A 16,548-nucleotide genomic window follows, 5' to 3' on the forward strand; every position below is an offset into this window, starting at 1 on the left:
ATTAAGAATTTCAGGCCCAAGTGCAGGGTGACTCAGCAGGGAGCAGGGGCAGCTCTAGCTGTGCTATGACTCTCTGGAGAGGGGACAGCTTATTGGGGACCCCAGTCTTGAGATGGTCTCTTGCTCAGACTGGTGGAAAGCAGTGTAGGGGAAGGAAACTTGGGCAAAGGTGGCAGGTGGAACCAGGAAGAAACCCGGACTTTATGAGAAGGAAGAGGGGCTGGGTGAGTGAGATAGGGATGAAGAAAGATCCCCATAAGGAAAGGGCAAAGACTCTTGGACAGGGACTCCTTGGGGCTGGGAGCTGGAGCTCAGCCCAGCTGGAAAGGGAAGCACCAGATGGGTCTGAAGAGTGAGTTGGTGCTGATGCGATCTGTAGCCTGGAAAGATACATGCCCCCAACGGCTGCTGCCTGCTGCCTGCTGCCTGCTGCCTGGAGAATGAAGAGTACAGGGGCAGCCTGGAGACCCCTTTGAGGTTCCTGGAGTTCCCAGGGAAGAGATGAGGGCATCAGCAAAGGCCCTGACTATAGGATGAGATGGAGTGGGCACCATGGAGGGGCTGAGGGGAAGAGCAACCCACAGCCTTTTAAAGGACCTAAGCAAGCCAGGCTGAGGGGGGTACTGTCTCCAAGAGAGATCAGGAAAGGTCTGGCAGGTGAGGGGAAAGATGGGGGTGGGGGGAGAAGAGATTGGGTCAGGTTAAGTTTGAGAGGTCTGCAGAAATGGAGCATGGCTTATTAAATTGACCAAAACCTAGGTAAGTCACAAAACTTTGTGTGTAAAGCTGGACATGAGGGCTTCTCACTCACTGCTTTGGGGCCATTATTTGCCAGGGTCCCTTTGAAAGATGATTTGGATTTATGTGTCAGACCACCAAATGCATAGCCCATGAGCCATCTAGGAATTTCTCTTATCCATCCTCTAACATCCATGCAAAACAACTCAGGTACAAGGTTAGTCACTTCTACTGTAGTAGCAAAATACTGAAATGTCCATCAGTAAACACCAGGGAAATAATTGTAGTGCACCCAAACAGTGGAGTACTATGTAGCTATGAAAAAGAATGAGGACTTTCTTCTGATTTGAAAATTCAGAACATACAATTTTTTATGATTTTATTTTGTGTTTTTTAGAGACAGGGTCTTGCTTTGTCACCTAGGCTAGACAGTGTAGTGTCTTGATCATAGTGCACTATAACCTATAACTCCTGGGCTCAGGTGATCCTCCTACCTCAGCCTCCCATGTAGCTGGGCCTACAGGTGTGCATCACGGCACTAGGCTAATTTTTCTGGTTTTTTTTTTTTTAGAGACAGGGTCTCACTCTTTCTCAGGCTGGTCCTGAACTTCTGGCCTCAAGCAATCCTTCTGTCTTGGCCTCCCAAAGTTCTGGGATTAGAGGTGTGAGCCACTGGACCTGGCCTAGAACATATAAGGAGAGGCACAGTGCAGAACAGAGTTTGTGGTGTGCTGCCTTCAAATAAACAAAAATGGAAAAATATATACATACATTTGGAGACAGAGGTTGGAAAGGAAATATTTTACCACATACTTTGTTATAATTCATTGTTCAGCCTTGTGAATGTGTTATATGAGGGTGGATATGTGAGTACTTAAGGGAAGAGTCATATCTTAATGTGCTTGTATTGCTAGAAATAATGATTTGATAAGCTTAAAACCAATATTCAATTGTTTATTATAAGTAAGTTAGGAATTGAATTAAGAAAGTGATTGCAGGCTCAGCGCCTGTGGCTTAAGTGGCTAAGGCGCCAGCCACATACACCTAAGGTGGTGGGTTCAAATCCCCAGCCTGGACCTGCCAAACAACAAGGATGGCTGCAACCAATAAATGGCTGGGCATTGTGGCAGGCGTCCGTTGTCCCAGCTACTTGGGAGGCTGAGGCAGGAGACTTGCTTGAGCCCAGGAGTTGGAGGTTGCTGTGAGCTGTGATGCCATAGTACTCTACCCAGGGGGACAGCTTGAAGCTCTGTCTCAAAAAAAAAAGAAAGTGATTGCAAAAGGCACAGAGACAGGAAAGAAGTGAATCAGAGAAACCCAAGATCTGTTGCAAAGTGCGACCGCCTGAAAGCCTGGCATTTTCAAGCAGACTGTCTTGCTGGACCTCCCCCAGTGCAACTGGGCTCAGAGGTCACTGAGTACTGAGAGACAAGGCTCGCCTAGGCAGGGCTGCCCCCTCAGGGAGAGTGAGTGCCTTGGGGGAGTTAGGGAATGCAGAATGTGCTGGAGACAGGATGAGTATCTAAACTTTGCTAAGAGAGAAAAAGTCTCTCAGAAAAAGATAAAGAGAAAAATATCTCCTTTCTTCTGTCATCTTGGTATTGGCAGAAGTGCCAGCTTGTCTGAGCACAAGGCTTCCTGGTGGTTAATTGCCACTCCTGAGATTTGTGTGTGTGATCTAATTGGGGTCTGCTTTGACATCCTGCTCCTGGACTGTGTTCCCTGTCCCATCCTCTGTTTGTGTTAAGATCATAACTTAGAATAATAATAGTAAGAGGTAAATCAGTCTAATTAATGTGGTTAGTTAAAGAAGTAGTTTGGTTAGAAAATGCAACGCAAGCCCAGAGAGGTGGTCAGTCACTGTGACCCAGCTCTTTTTTTTGAGACAGAGTCTCACTGTGTTGCCCTCAGTAGAGTGATGTGGTGTCACAGCTTACAGCAACCTCAAACTCTTGGGCTTAAGCGATTCTCTTGTCCTAGCCCAAGTAGCTGGGACTACAGGTGCCCACCACAATGCCTGGCCATGTTTTGGTTGCAGTTGTCATTGTTGTTTTAGCTGGGCTGGGTTCGAATCCGCCAGCCTTGGCGCATGTGGCCGGCGCCATAACCACTGCACTACGGGTGGCAAGCCCGACTCAGCCTATTTAGCAAACTTCCTCTTTGTGTCTTGACTCTTCATTTTTCCTCATCCTCTCTGCAAGTCTACACCATGAGAAAGAACTCATGGTGTAGTTTGGGGCTGGTCCCCAACAGTTATATGTTACCATTTTATAATTGAACATTTAATGAGGAAATGGAAGCAGTCGTTGCTAGAGTTTTGAGGCGGGAAGAGAAGATGGGATAGTCCTCTCAGGCCTGGGATCATCCAGCCATGTTGCCTGTTTGCTAGAAGCAGGTTTGTAAGCAGCCTTGATTTTTCTTTAACCAAGCTTGGTGCTTAGGTGCAAGCCTGCCATCACAAAGCTGGGTTTAACCAAGAACCTGGTTTTTGTCAAGTGATCACACCAGAGGGCAAGAGCTGGAACATGTGAGATGATCACTAGGCAGAGGCTATAGCAGGGGGCCATGAGGTCATGGGGGCTCCACTGGCAAGGAGGGAAGGTGGTGGGGTAGGTCTAAAGGAGTGAGGGGTCTCAGGGGCAGTGGGGAACTTCAGGGTACAATAAGGGGAATGAATGAGCGCAGGGGCCCTTGTAGTTGAGGCTGTGCAGATATTGGTGAAGTTGCAGTTGGAGTGTGGCCTAGAGGGTGTGTGGCTGACAGACTGATGAGGGCTCAAAGGACCTGGGCAGCAGCATGTCGATACTGATGGAGTGACGGAGGGGGATAGTGAGCAGGAACTGATGTCTTCTGAGAGACTCAGATATGAACAAGTGACAAGGATGAGGAAAGGGGAAACTGTTGCCCTCCAGTGTGGGTGGCGCTGATCTCAAAAGGCCCTGGCCCTGCCTGCTGGCTTTTGCCTCTTGACCTGGAGAAGTAGACAGTCCTCGGATTTGGTTGCTAGATCAGGCTTGGGAGCAGCCTGGTGGAGCATCACCTGGCAAGGCTGAGTTGGTGGTGTCTCCAGGGGGTAAGGAGCTGGGTGTTCTCTGTTTCCCTGAGCTTTCTGGTGGATGCTGCACATGCTGAACCTGCCTTGAGGACTGAGGTGAATCAAAAGGTCAGTGCTTCTATACAGACAGTAATTGTCACTGCAGAGACACTCTAAGGACCTATGAAAGTCCAGTGTCAGGAAATTGTAGGGACACTGTCAGCCAAGACCTTCACTGGTGAGATCCTACTCCTGGTGATCCCTGGGGCCTGTGAGCTGATGTCTGAGGCAGCCCTTGAGGGCTGGACCTATGGTGTCTCAGCCAGCTGCCCCTGGCTGGGCGTCTCTAGCACAGATCTGCCAAGGTCCCAGGGGAGGAGACTTGGACAGTGGGAGTTATCAGAAGGATACTGGGATAGCTGTGGTGTCTCATCCCCAGGAGGCCAGCCTGGGCTGGATCACAGGATGGGGGAAAGGTGCTACACAAAGCACTCTGTGACTTCTGTTTGTATCACATTTGCTGATGCTTCACTGGGCAAAGCCGGTCTTATGGCCAAGCCCATGTTCAAGGGTGGAGAAACAGTTTCCCTTTTGATGGGAGAAGATAGAGTATATTATAGCCATTCCCTACCCCCAATTTACCGCAACTGTCCTCTGGCTTCAATTATTTACATTCCTTACTCATGAAAAATACATGCACCAAAGTCTCATCCAATTCTGCACATGGCTGCAGTTCATGGCCTGTGACCTTCTGCAGGATGGAGTGGAGCTGAGGCTCCTTGGGGGCAGCCCATGGGAGGCAGCAACTGTTAATCCCAAGATCCGTGGACTGAAATGTGAGGGCACTCAACATCAGTGTACTCAAAGGGTAGGGATGGAGGCCTTACTGCAGTCCAGCCAGCTAGAGTGCTGCCAGGCCCATTCCTACTTCAGGAGAGGGAGATGTGCCTGGCCAGCGTCCTGGGGTGCTCTCTGGCCATCTGTCACTCTCAACAGCTATTGGTTCCCCCATCTCTCTTCCATGCTCTTGGCTCTTCCTTCCCCTTTCTTTGCCATAACAAATAGTCCATGTTTGTTACTTAACGACTTTCTCAGTCTTTGTATCAGTCAGGGTCCAGTTAAGAGGTAAAAACCATATAGTAGCATGAACAGGGAGTGTTTAATGCAGGGAGTTATTGGCTGAAGCAAAGGATCAGAGTTATTGGGGACTAATTAGTGATGAATAAAGGGAATGCAAAAATACAGGAATGAGAGATGTGGGGTGCAGCTACCACCCTAGGGCTGAGCAGAGCTCTGCAGGACCAGATCTGGAAAAGTTCCCCACATGTTCCCCATATATTATCCCCTGAACGAGAGTGGAATAGAGGCCTTGTTGGAGACAAGGCTGCCAAGGTACTCTGCCAGCACGACTTGCTGGGATTCCAGGAAAGTCATGCCCTGGCAGGTGCTGTACCTTAGAACCCGGTGTCCAGACCAGGCCGCAAACACAAGTGGTCAAGAAAATCCCCTCCCACCTCTAGTGCTCCTCTATCACCCTCTACTGACAAAGCACAGCACTCTTGGGGAAAAAGTTCCTCAAGCAGGGCAGTGAAAGGGGTTTAAGTCACAGCTACTCTGGAGGCCCAGCTGGGAGGATCCGTTGAACTCAGGGGCTAGATGCTGCAGCTGGCTGTGATTTCACCACTGCACACCAGCCTGAGCAACCTGTCTCTAGGAAACAAAAAAGGGAGAGAAAGGGGTTGGGGCTGAGAGGCAGTAGATTTATAACTGGCAATCAGCTTCCATATGCACGTTTACACACATAACCTTTTATCACAATTCTCACTAGACTTGATGCATCTATCCCCTCCTAGTAATGAATGCATGCTCACTGTTTCTTCAAAATTAAGGGACAGGTAAGGCACAATGCCAACATTCACCACGCCCATTGCTGGCTCCATTATTTATCCCTAGAGTTCAGTCATGGTCCACTGAATATTCTGTCACCTAAAGACTGAATTATAACAGTAACCTCCAACGAATTGTTTATACAATAATGATGCCCAGGAGAGAAAAGAAGAAAATGGCAAGCTCTGCAGACAAGCATGCGTAGAACAAGCAAAGGAAGTGAAGCCAAGGGCTGCAGCCCTTGGCTGAGTCCTGTGCCTGGTCCCCTAGTTGCCCAGACCTGCCCAGCACCCCAGTCAGGACCTCAGCTAGTCAGGGTTCTTTACTTGAAGAAACGACCCTAACTTTCATTCCTGAAGTATAGGAGTCCTCCGTTTTCCTGTCTTTCTATGTTTGGTGTAGTTTTCCTTTAACTTTTTCTGCCAGTCATGGGAGTGGTGAGAAGCAGTGCAGGGCACTCCTGCCTTCTGGACACAGTTCCCCTCTGCGTACTCTGTAGTTGCAGCTTGGTTTCCCCTTAGGAATCAGAGTCAATCACTCAAGCCATTAGAATGATCATTGTCTAGGCCTTTTTTTTTTTAATTGTTTGGAATTCATCAAGGGTACAAAGAATTAGGTTACACCGATTGCATTTGTTAGGTAAAGTCTCTCTTATAATTGTGTCCTACCCCCAAGAGGTGTGCCATACATCATGACCCCTCAACCCTCCTATTTCCTCCTCTCTCCCTGCTTGTTTAGGCCTTTTGGTTCCATGACATAATGAGCCCAAGATGGCCAGGTGACGGTATCATCTTTCAATTGGATAATACCATAGTTTGTCCCATGGAGGACACAGTAAAGCAAGTGAGGCCCCAGGGCCAGAACTAAGGAGGCCGCTCACTCTCTGGATCACACAGGAGCTGACTCTGCACTTATATTTTGTGCCCAAGCTACCTTGCTTTTAAGGAGACCCTCACTCCCAAGGCTGTGCAAGGGTAGAGTTGGAAATTAATACATTCACTGCTGGTGGGACTGCAACTTAGCAAACACTTTCTGGAGGGCATTTGATTGCTTATTAAAAAACATTCAATTCCAAGGTTTCAAAATTATCTCATTACTACTAACATATTAACTATATTTGTTCTTCCCTATGAATTAAAATTTTTTTTATTTACATTTTTACTGGAATAAAATGGCAAAATATACCAATAATGTTTTTACAATGTATTTATCTATTTATTTATTTTTTTGAGACAGAGTCACTATGTCCCACTTGGTAGAATGCCGTGGCATTACAGCTCACAGCAACCTCCAAGTCTTGGGCTTAAGCAATTCTCTTGCCTCAGCCTCCCAAGCAGCTGGGACTACAGGTGTCCGCCACAATGCCTGGCTATTTTTTGTTGCAGTTGTCATTATTATTTTAGCTGTCCCTGGCTGGGTTTGAATCTGCCAACCTCAGTGTATGTAGCTGGCGCTGTAACCACTGTGCAGCTGGCGCTGTAACCACTGTGCAACAGGCACCAAGCCTAATATGTACTTTTGAAACCATAGCATGAACAAGTTTCAAAATTCAAATTATAGCTCTAGATTTATAGTAAAATGTCAGGCTTGTGCCCCTGTTACTCTTTCCATCCCCTGGCAGCCCCTTTCACCTCTACCCATGTTCCTGGTCCTTCCCAAGTTTTAGAAGATTCCCCCAATTAAGTTGTTACCATGTAGGTCCTGAATAGTTCTTTTTTTTTTTTTTTTAAATAGAGTCTCAATCTGTCGGCCTGGGTAGAGTGCTATGGTGTCATCATAGCTCATAGCAACCTTAGACTCCTGAGCTCAAGCAATCCTCCTGCCTCAGCCACATAGAGTACTAGAATAGATTAGAGGGGTAATTCTTTTAATATTATTACCAGATATTTTATATTTTTAGGCAGTATCATAAATCAAACCCTTTCCCCATGAAAACTATCATACTAGGTCTTGGGTGTCAACTGTAAACCTAGTGAATTGTGTATATTTATGTTATAATTGGTGACCTTTCCAGATTGTGTTGTTTGTTCTAAGAAGCTTTTAGTTTAGTCTCTTTGATTTCCTGGGTGAGCAACCCTATTATTTGGTGGGCAGATTACACATGCATATATTTAGTGTATTATGTCTATCTAAAATACTCAGAGCTTGTAATGCTTGTATAACCTGCTTGTGTATTAATAACGTTGTTGGAGTAATATAAATGACCAACTTGGCTCAATCTGAGTGGCAGGCAGATGAAGATCAAAATATTATTGTCATTATTTAAAGAGTGAATGTGGAGAAAGTGCCTCTCACCTGTGGGCCATGGGCTCCTGATATGAGCACCACCACTAGGACATACCCACCTGGATGGAGGCAGTAGTGCTTCCACGGGCAGATTCCTCCCGTGGAGACAAAAGAATAAATTTAACAAATTAAAGCAGAGAGAAATAGGTTTAATGCCTCCTTCCTTCTCCTGGACCAGGGTTATGGCTCTCTTGGATGCCTTTGCACGTAGAGGAGGCATGCACACCACCCGAGGCTCCGAACCTGGGCTTCCCCTTTCACATTGTATCTTGGAGCAGTTCCTGCATCACGGTCCTTTTTTCATCAGCCCTATAGTACCCCATTGTTTAAGTACACTGATGGGCATTTAGGGAGTTTCCAGTATTTTGCTAGAATTGAAATCCAGTATTTTGCTACAATTGAAATGACTAACCTTGAACTGGAGTCATTTTGCATGGATGTTAGAGTATGGATAACAGAAGTTTCTAGAAGAGGAAAGGAATGGTCACAGGTTTGTGCATTTGTCAGCCTGACCATAATCTCAAATCATACTTTGCAAGAGCTGTGCAAAATTATGCAAGGCAGTGAGTGAGTGCACCTGCCAGTTGTTAGCCAGGCCACATAAGGATACTAAATACTTTTCAGAAAGCAGATCAGGGCTGGAGGTGGCTGAAGTTCCAGACAGGGGCTGGAATCCTAGCACTCTGGGAGGCCAAGGTGGAGAATCCCTTGAGGTCAGAAGTTCAAGACAACTAAGGTCAACTAATGAATTTCCAGATCCTGACCTTACAAAGGAAAATGTACAAAATTAATAAAAGGAATGTAAGAAAAATAGTTATAGATGTTTCCTTTCCTTTGAAATCATGGAGAAAGAGATAAAATTTGATCAAAGAATTTGATTGGAGAAAGTATTGCCTTAAGACCTTCAAAAAGTATAAAGTTTGTTTTTCTATGGAAAATTGGGACTTTTATGAAAACTCATAACTGTTACTAACTAGCCTATTTCTCAATTATAATGAACTGTTACCTAAACAGAAGAGCCTTACAATGTTTCTAATATTTCAGAATTTGTTGCCATGGATTTTGAAAATAACTTCAAATAAAAAACTAGAATTCTGTTTGGTTGTCTTATTTGATAGTTTGTTGCCTTGGTAGTAGTGTTGTAATCACATTTCTGTGTTCCTAAACAAGTACTTGGAAGAATTCTCAGAAAAACAGACGATGGTTTGTCTCTCTGCTAAATTTCTTAATCTTAATAAAGAGATTGAGAGTCTTGTCTCATGTTGAACAGGACTTTGGAGTCAATAATTCTACTTCTAGGGAATGTATGTTATCAAAAAATAATAGAACAAATATTTGTTATTATACATTCAAGGATTCTCATTGTAGGGAAAACTGGAAAGTCCCCAGATATCCAGCAAGAAGGAAAAAGGCAATCAAAGATACTACACAATACAGTGTGACGATTCAAAAAATGAGATAGATTTATTTTCATTGATTTGGAAAAATTTCCATGACATGATATTAGTGAAAAGTGCAAATTTGTAGAACTATAGCTATGGCAGAATTATTATACTCACAAAGATGTGTTTGTACGCAAATGTGAATATGGCATGCTCCTGGGGGTGGGGGATTAGAGGATTGGATAGGTTGGGAAGGTGGTGGTATCCAATCTGTGCTTCGCATAGTTCCTTAAAATGAATGAGATGGTGGGTGGCTCTTCTTTGTTCAAATTTTTGAAAAGAAGACAGTATTTTGTTCAAATGGGGGGAAAAACTTTTAAGATGTACTCATGTCTGTATACTCGAATAATTAAAAATTCCTTAATGGGATATGTTATTTAGTTTGGTCATAGTCTACAAGAAAGTCCTTTGGAAACTAGAAACATTTTTTAGAAGTCTATATAATATACTATAATTTTACTCACATAAGGATGCCTAGGATCCTGTGTAGATAAGAGACTGTCACATTGGCTTGTGTGTGATGAAGCCAGAGGTGGTCTCATCCCTGAAAGTGGGGCTGGAACTTCTCCTGATGGGACTGGCCAGTCCTTCGGTCAGGTTCACCAATCCTGGTCAAGGGCTAAGGTGTGGAAGGCTAGAGATTTAGGCTGGGGTCAGGGACAAGTGGGTATTTTCCCCTCTAAGAGTCCAGGCCTGCCCAGTGCTTTGGCCCAGCCCCCAGGCCTGCAACCCTGCAGATATACCCAGGAGGAGGGCCCAGGACCCTGAGGACAGGCTGGTCTCCAGCTATACTTGTTCCCTGTTCTCTGGATTTCTTTCTGCTTCCACTGACTGCCTTTGGTCGCACTCACTTCCTAGTCTCTGCCCCCTGGGGGGTGGGTGGTGGTGAACAAGCAGCTTGTCTTAGATTTGAGCAGAACCCCTGAAGGAGGAACTAGTTGTGGGGGCCTCCACGCAGACATGGGGTGTTTGCCTGGAAAGCTGTCACTGGGACAGGGATGAAGAGGAGCTGGGAAGGCCTGATCAGCAGAGGGGCTCCCTGACCTGGAGGACAGCTGATTCTTGGGTTTGGGTGAAGTCTGGAACTTCACAGACAGGAAACTCTGAGACAAAGCAGCATAGTAGGAAGCCACATTTGCACCCTTCTGCTGGCCAGCACAATTTCACAGGCCCCTCACTCTGTAAGGAAGTGCAGCTCTCTGGAAAGATGCTTTGAAGATAAAACAGGCTTGAGCACAGGAGCCCTTTTGTTTCCTGCCTGAGTCACTCTATTCCTTAAGAAAGAAGTGACCCCAGTCCTATGATAATGTCTGACGTGGTTGGTGATTGTACTTCTATAATCTAAAACCAAATGTAATCTATAACCAGATGTACTCTTACACCCAAACCTTGATGTCTTTCTGCTTTAATGTAACTTCTGAGTGAGTGTGAAGTGATTTTGCCTGTACTGAACCTCAACCGCTTGTGTATAGGTAGTGAGTGGGCTGAAGCACTGTTCCAGGGTGATCTGACAGAACTTTGGGAGAACTCAGGAAGACTTCTGAATAAAACTAACTTTCATTCTTTAAAAGCTGGACTTTTTCCTTCAGTCAACAAATCTTTTCCCAGGACCAGCCCTGTCAACGCTCCCCTTCCTGCCTCATCCCTCGACCTCGTCTCTATCCCTGTCAAACAGGGACCCACCCCTTGTTTGTGCAGGAGCCCTGGGGCTTTCTTGAGCCTGAACAGGGGCCGAAGGGGAGTGCTGCTCCCACTCCTCTCCACTCTGGACTATGGAGGGGGCAACTCTTGTCAGATGCCTTCTTTTCCCAAGTCTCTCCCTGGGAAGCAGTAGGCATCTCAATCCATCCTACTTTGTGTGTAGGTGGAATTTGGAAGAACAGGGAGGAAGGGGAAATCTTATTTTTTCCAAAATGATCCAAAGATTGTTCCAGAATCCTCATGTTGCCATATGAGTTTCTAGATTTATTTGGGGTCCCCAGGGAAATAGGGCATCCACGTGGGAAGGAGAAAAGCCAGGAACTGAGGGGACAGATCTGTTGGGAGAGAGGAAGTGGCGCCTTGGCTGAGTGGGCCCAGGCCCTGTCCTACCCCTTTGCACTGGGAGGAATGGAGGGTCTCAGACTTGGGATGCAGAGCTGGGGTCAAGCAGGAAGAGCATAGAGGCTTACCCCTGGGGACATCCAAGGAGAGGGATGCTGCCCCTGAATGCAGGGGCTGGGCCTTGGTAAGTTATTTTCTTTCTTGTGAAATGGAAATATGTTAAGTCCCTTCCCCATGAGGCTTTGGAGAGAACCGGAGGACACAGTACCCAGGCGGATGATTAGTGGCAACACCCTGCAAAACTTTGGCTATCATTATTTTGTGTCCCCATTTCAGATGCTGTCTTGACAACCTATGCTCTAGGTCTGTGCTGTTCACAAATCTATATGCTTCTGATCTTTGAATCTGGGGACTGGGGACAAGGCCTGAACTGGCCTAGACTTTCCTGAACGTCCCAGGCTGCCTGGGTTCCTTCAAAGGCTAATAATCCCAGTGATGTTCTGGGAAGAGTGGGCTAGCCTTGGGGCAGGCAGCTCCAGGGGGAGGCTGTGGCCAAATTGGGCCTGCCCAGGACCCTCAGCTTCACATAGGGAGTGGCTCTGGATCACTGCTAGGCAGCAGAAACTGTGGCTGTAGAAGGAGCTCTGGGGGTTATGGTAGGCCCCATCCCAGGGAAGACTATAGGAGAACAGGGTCCACAGTGGGGGAGGAAACCAGGCCAGGTCTAGGCTTTGCAGGAGATTCCTGGGTGCGGTAGCTGATGTGGGAACTCAGCAGTTGCACAGCTTCCTTCTTCCAAGCTGGTTCCGCCCCCTAGTGGCAGCGGTAAGTTTTCTCCTGGGTACTTCCCTTCCCTGCCCCATCTGGAGCCCTGGGGTGGCTCGGAGTAGTGACCCTTTCTCACCTCAGAGGAGTCAAGTTAGCTGGTCAACACCCAGTAATACAGAGAATCAGTCCAAGGGAAAGAATAGATATAATACTTTTTGCTAAGGAACTTTATGAAAGAATTTTGAAATCTATGAACTGTCTCACAATTTTTATGTCAACATATAATCTTTTTAAAAAAAAAAACCCACAAGTTTAAATTGTTGCTAAGGATGTACTTTTTCCAGATATTGCACACATTGACCTTTTAAAATAAAACTGTCACATCACTCTTCTAAATGTATCTAACTGAATCCAAATACCATAGCGATTTTACATTTTTATTGTGATATAATATGTGTTCAGTAGAGGGCACAAGTCATGAGCACACAACCTGATTAATTTTTACATCTATATATAACTTGTAGAACTAAATTGAGATGTACCCACCCCAGTACTCCCTTGTTTCCCCTCCCAGGCAATTTCTGCCCTACCCCAGGGCAGTTCTTCTTGTGACTTCTATTACTGTAAATTAAGTTTGCTTGTTTTTTCACCTTATATAAATAGAATCATACATGTCTTCCCTTTTAAGTTTTAGCTGACAAGATGTCTGTGGGATTTATGTTTTGTTGCATATATGTATAGTTTAGTTTTTCATTGTTTCATATTATATGACCGTACCACATTTTACTTATTCAACTATTGATGGACATTTGGTTGTTTCCATTTGGGCAAAATTATGAATAAAGCTGCCATGAATATTCAGATATATTCACACAATATCAGTTTCCCTCTTGACTATAAATCTCTACAGTTCTGAACATTTCTTTTGGTTTTCTGAGTTGCCTTACATGGAATAAGAGCTGCCCCTCAGCATTCCTGACAACGCTTGTCACTTTATCCTCCCAGGGGCCAGCTTGGAGCCAGCAGTTTTTGCAGGACTCAGGACAGAGGGGCCTTCCAAGACTTTCTTACCCCCTCCTCCAGCACTGGAGTTTAACCTAACATGGTGAACATGTCAGCTTCTGGTGCTAACTTTTGGGTCTAACTGGAATCTGTGTAAGAACCCAGCCAGGGTTCCCAGTGCCTTGATCCAAGGGAAGCATCAGATGGAGGCTACATCTGAGTCATGAGGGTGAATCATCTGTGTTTAGTGTCCTTGAGTTTTGTCACAGGGTGGGCGGTGACTGACGGACCAGGTGATGTGTCATAGAAAGAAAATGCAGTGGCTGACAGGTGCTTTTCTTTGCTGAAAAGGGAAATGGGAAGAAAATACAATGGTGCCTATCTTAGTCCATTCCTGCCACGTGAAATTCATTTCTCACAGTTCTGGAGGCTGAGAAGTCCAAGATCAAGGCACTGGCAGGTTTGGGGATTCCAACTCCAAGATGGTGTCTTGCAAGCTGCCTCACCAGAGGGGAGGAAGGCAGAAAGATGAAAAGACGAACATCTCGCTTCAACTTCAACCCCCAGCCCTTGGATAAGAGCCCTAACGCCATCCATGAGGACTCTATACTTGTGATGTAATTACCTCCGAAAGGTGTCACTTCTTAATATTGTCACCTGGACGATTAGGTTTCATCATATGCTTTGAAGGAGACACAACCATAGCAACCACACACCCCCAAACACATCCCTGCCTCACACACCTCCCTACATTTCTCCACACAGCCACACACCCATATGCATATAGCCACATACATATGCACAAACAAACCCACATCCATCCAGACACCCATCCACACCCCCCCCCCACCCCACCCCCGCTCCTGTATCACTGACCAGGCCTGGAGCTCAGGGTGGAGCCTTAGCCTCTGGCTGGGATGGTCCAGGGAGGCTCGGCACCCAGGGGAGTCCTTTCCCCGCCTTGACTCTTTTGGGATCTTGTTGAAGAAGCAGGCTGAGGCTGGATAAATGATCAAATGAGGCCCCTCTCCACTAGGGGCAAGAAATGCTCACCATCCTCAGCTGCAAGAAGAGGGAACTCAAGGAGTCCTGATTTAAGGTCTGAGAGTGGCGGAGCCTCTCAAAACAGACCCAGGGGCCTCCAAGCCCTCTTGGTCCAGGGTAGGAGGAACGCAGCTGGAGGGTCCTACTAGGGCTGGGTGGTAGTGCCATGTTCCGGGGCCAGGACACCTGCCCTCTCCTCAGCCGCCCCTTTTCTCTGTCGAGCCCAGCGGGTGTGTCCGTTTTCTTCCACCTGGGATCATCTTTCCCAACATCTTTCCCTTCTTCATGTCCCGGTCCCCACCACAATGTCTGAGTGCAGGACCCCCAGGCCTCTAGAGACTCGAGTCACCACCCACCCAACACAAACTCCTAGTCGTCATCTCCTCTTCCCTGACCTGTCACTACCCCCAGCACCATGTGTTTCCTTCTCCTTGGGCAGGAAGGATGTGCTGCCTCTGCCTCCTGCCTGCCCTGAGCTTGACCCTCGCATGGATGAGGTAGCGGGCACAGACCAGCCAAAGGTGGGCACCCAGGGTGCGAGGCCAGGGGCAGGACTGCGTTGGCATGAGTGACAACTCTCCCCATGCAGTTCCCACTGGTGACAACGACTTTCAGTAAATGAGATGCTGCAACTGCCTAGGCAGAGGACTCCAGAAAGGGGCTGTGAGGTGAGGCTGGAGACCTCCCACCAGCAGGGTTCCCAGGAGAAAGTCTCCTTTGCTAAGTCCATGGAATAGGTGGGTGGCTGCACCTTTTGAAGCTTGGTGATGACTATCCTCTGCAGACTTCAGCTCCCTGAGGAAGATGCTGCTATGGGTGGGACATTCAAATGGCAGAGGACAGATACGAACAGTTCATTATCAGGGTGTCACAATCATGGAAATGAACAGCAGGCCACTATGGTAGCCAGACTGCCTTGATCTGCAGTGACTGTAGCCAAGCCCATATTGCACGTAGGGGCCAGGCAGAGTTTGGAGCAATAACATTTCTGAGAGCTGGTGAGCAGAAGACTGATGTTAACTGACTGGCCCATGGAAAAGTCAAGTCCCTCACATTCAGATCTAGTGACTTCACAGAGCCAAAGTCTATTAAAGAAAGGGAGGACCCTGCAGCCCCTTGACCAGGATACATGGGGACCTCTGGCTGCTTAGTGCAGGAGCTGGACTCCAGCGAAGGGGATCTACAGACTCTGGGGACTGTGGACTCAGGGTTTGAGTGGACCCTCTACATGCTGAAATAGCATCCTGGCTTCCAGTTTGAGTAGGGCCCTGGGGTCCTGGTTGGAGCCCATCTGATTGTATATTTGGGATGGAGCCATCACAGTGACCAGTGCAATAAGGGCCACTTGGGCAGGAACTGTCAAGTGGAGAGTTTGAAACTGTGCCTTGTTCCAGGCAGGACAGTCAATTGACACTTCCCAGATGTGGAAGTGAATGGGTATCACTTTATTTATATTTTTATTTATTTGAGATACCAAACACTATCCGACTGCATTAGGTCTATGGCATCCCTCACCAGAGTGTCCATCACCTCGAGGCAATGTGTCCATTCTCATCGCAATCTGGTGGTTAAAAATTGTATCTTGTTTAAATTTGGAATTTTGATCATTAGTGATATTGATTATGACATCATAGCATGTGTTAACTAAATGTTTTGATTTCTGTAGTTTGTCCTTATTATTATTTTCATTTCTTCTATTGCTTATTGATTTGTTGGAGTTTTTAATTCATTTTGGATACTTTCACGAATGTTGCAAATATCCTCTCTGAGGTTGGCATTTCTTTGTAGAGCTCTGCCTCAGAGAAGTAGCTGTGATGTTCTCAAATGTATTGATCTCTTTATAGTCAGCTTTGGTGGGGAACCTTGGTCTCACCAGAGCCAGTGAAGAGGGGTGGGAGCCACAGGGCGGTCTTTCTTACAACAATTTTGCTTCAGTAACAATCCAAACACTGCACATTATGCTGGTCATGGCACCAATGAGAACCCGTAGAGATCCTGAACATGTCCCGCAGGTGTGGGGGTGAGCAGGGCACCTATATATACCTGTGTCCACATAGGATGGGGTGAGGTCTGGGGATGTGAAGACGTGTCCCTTTACTAACTGACAGAGTCCTTTATAGTGAGACACCAAAGGAAGGTACATGATACGATATTGCTCTCAGCTCCCCCTCCACTGTCAAAGCAGTGTCAGCTTTACTGTTGGGTGCTGAAGTGCAGAGCCACAGGTATCTTCTTTTACTTAACCGCACTCATGGAAACAGTGCTACAGATTTAGGCTGCTGGTATCACCATAACTTTCCTGAT

Source organism: Otolemur garnettii, unplaced genomic scaffold (genome assembly GCF_000181295.1).
Source record: "Otolemur garnettii isolate 467f Iridium unplaced genomic scaffold, OtoGar3 scaffold00149, whole genome shotgun sequence".
Lineage (NCBI taxonomy): Eukaryota > Metazoa > Chordata > Mammalia > Primates > Galagidae > Otolemur > Otolemur garnettii.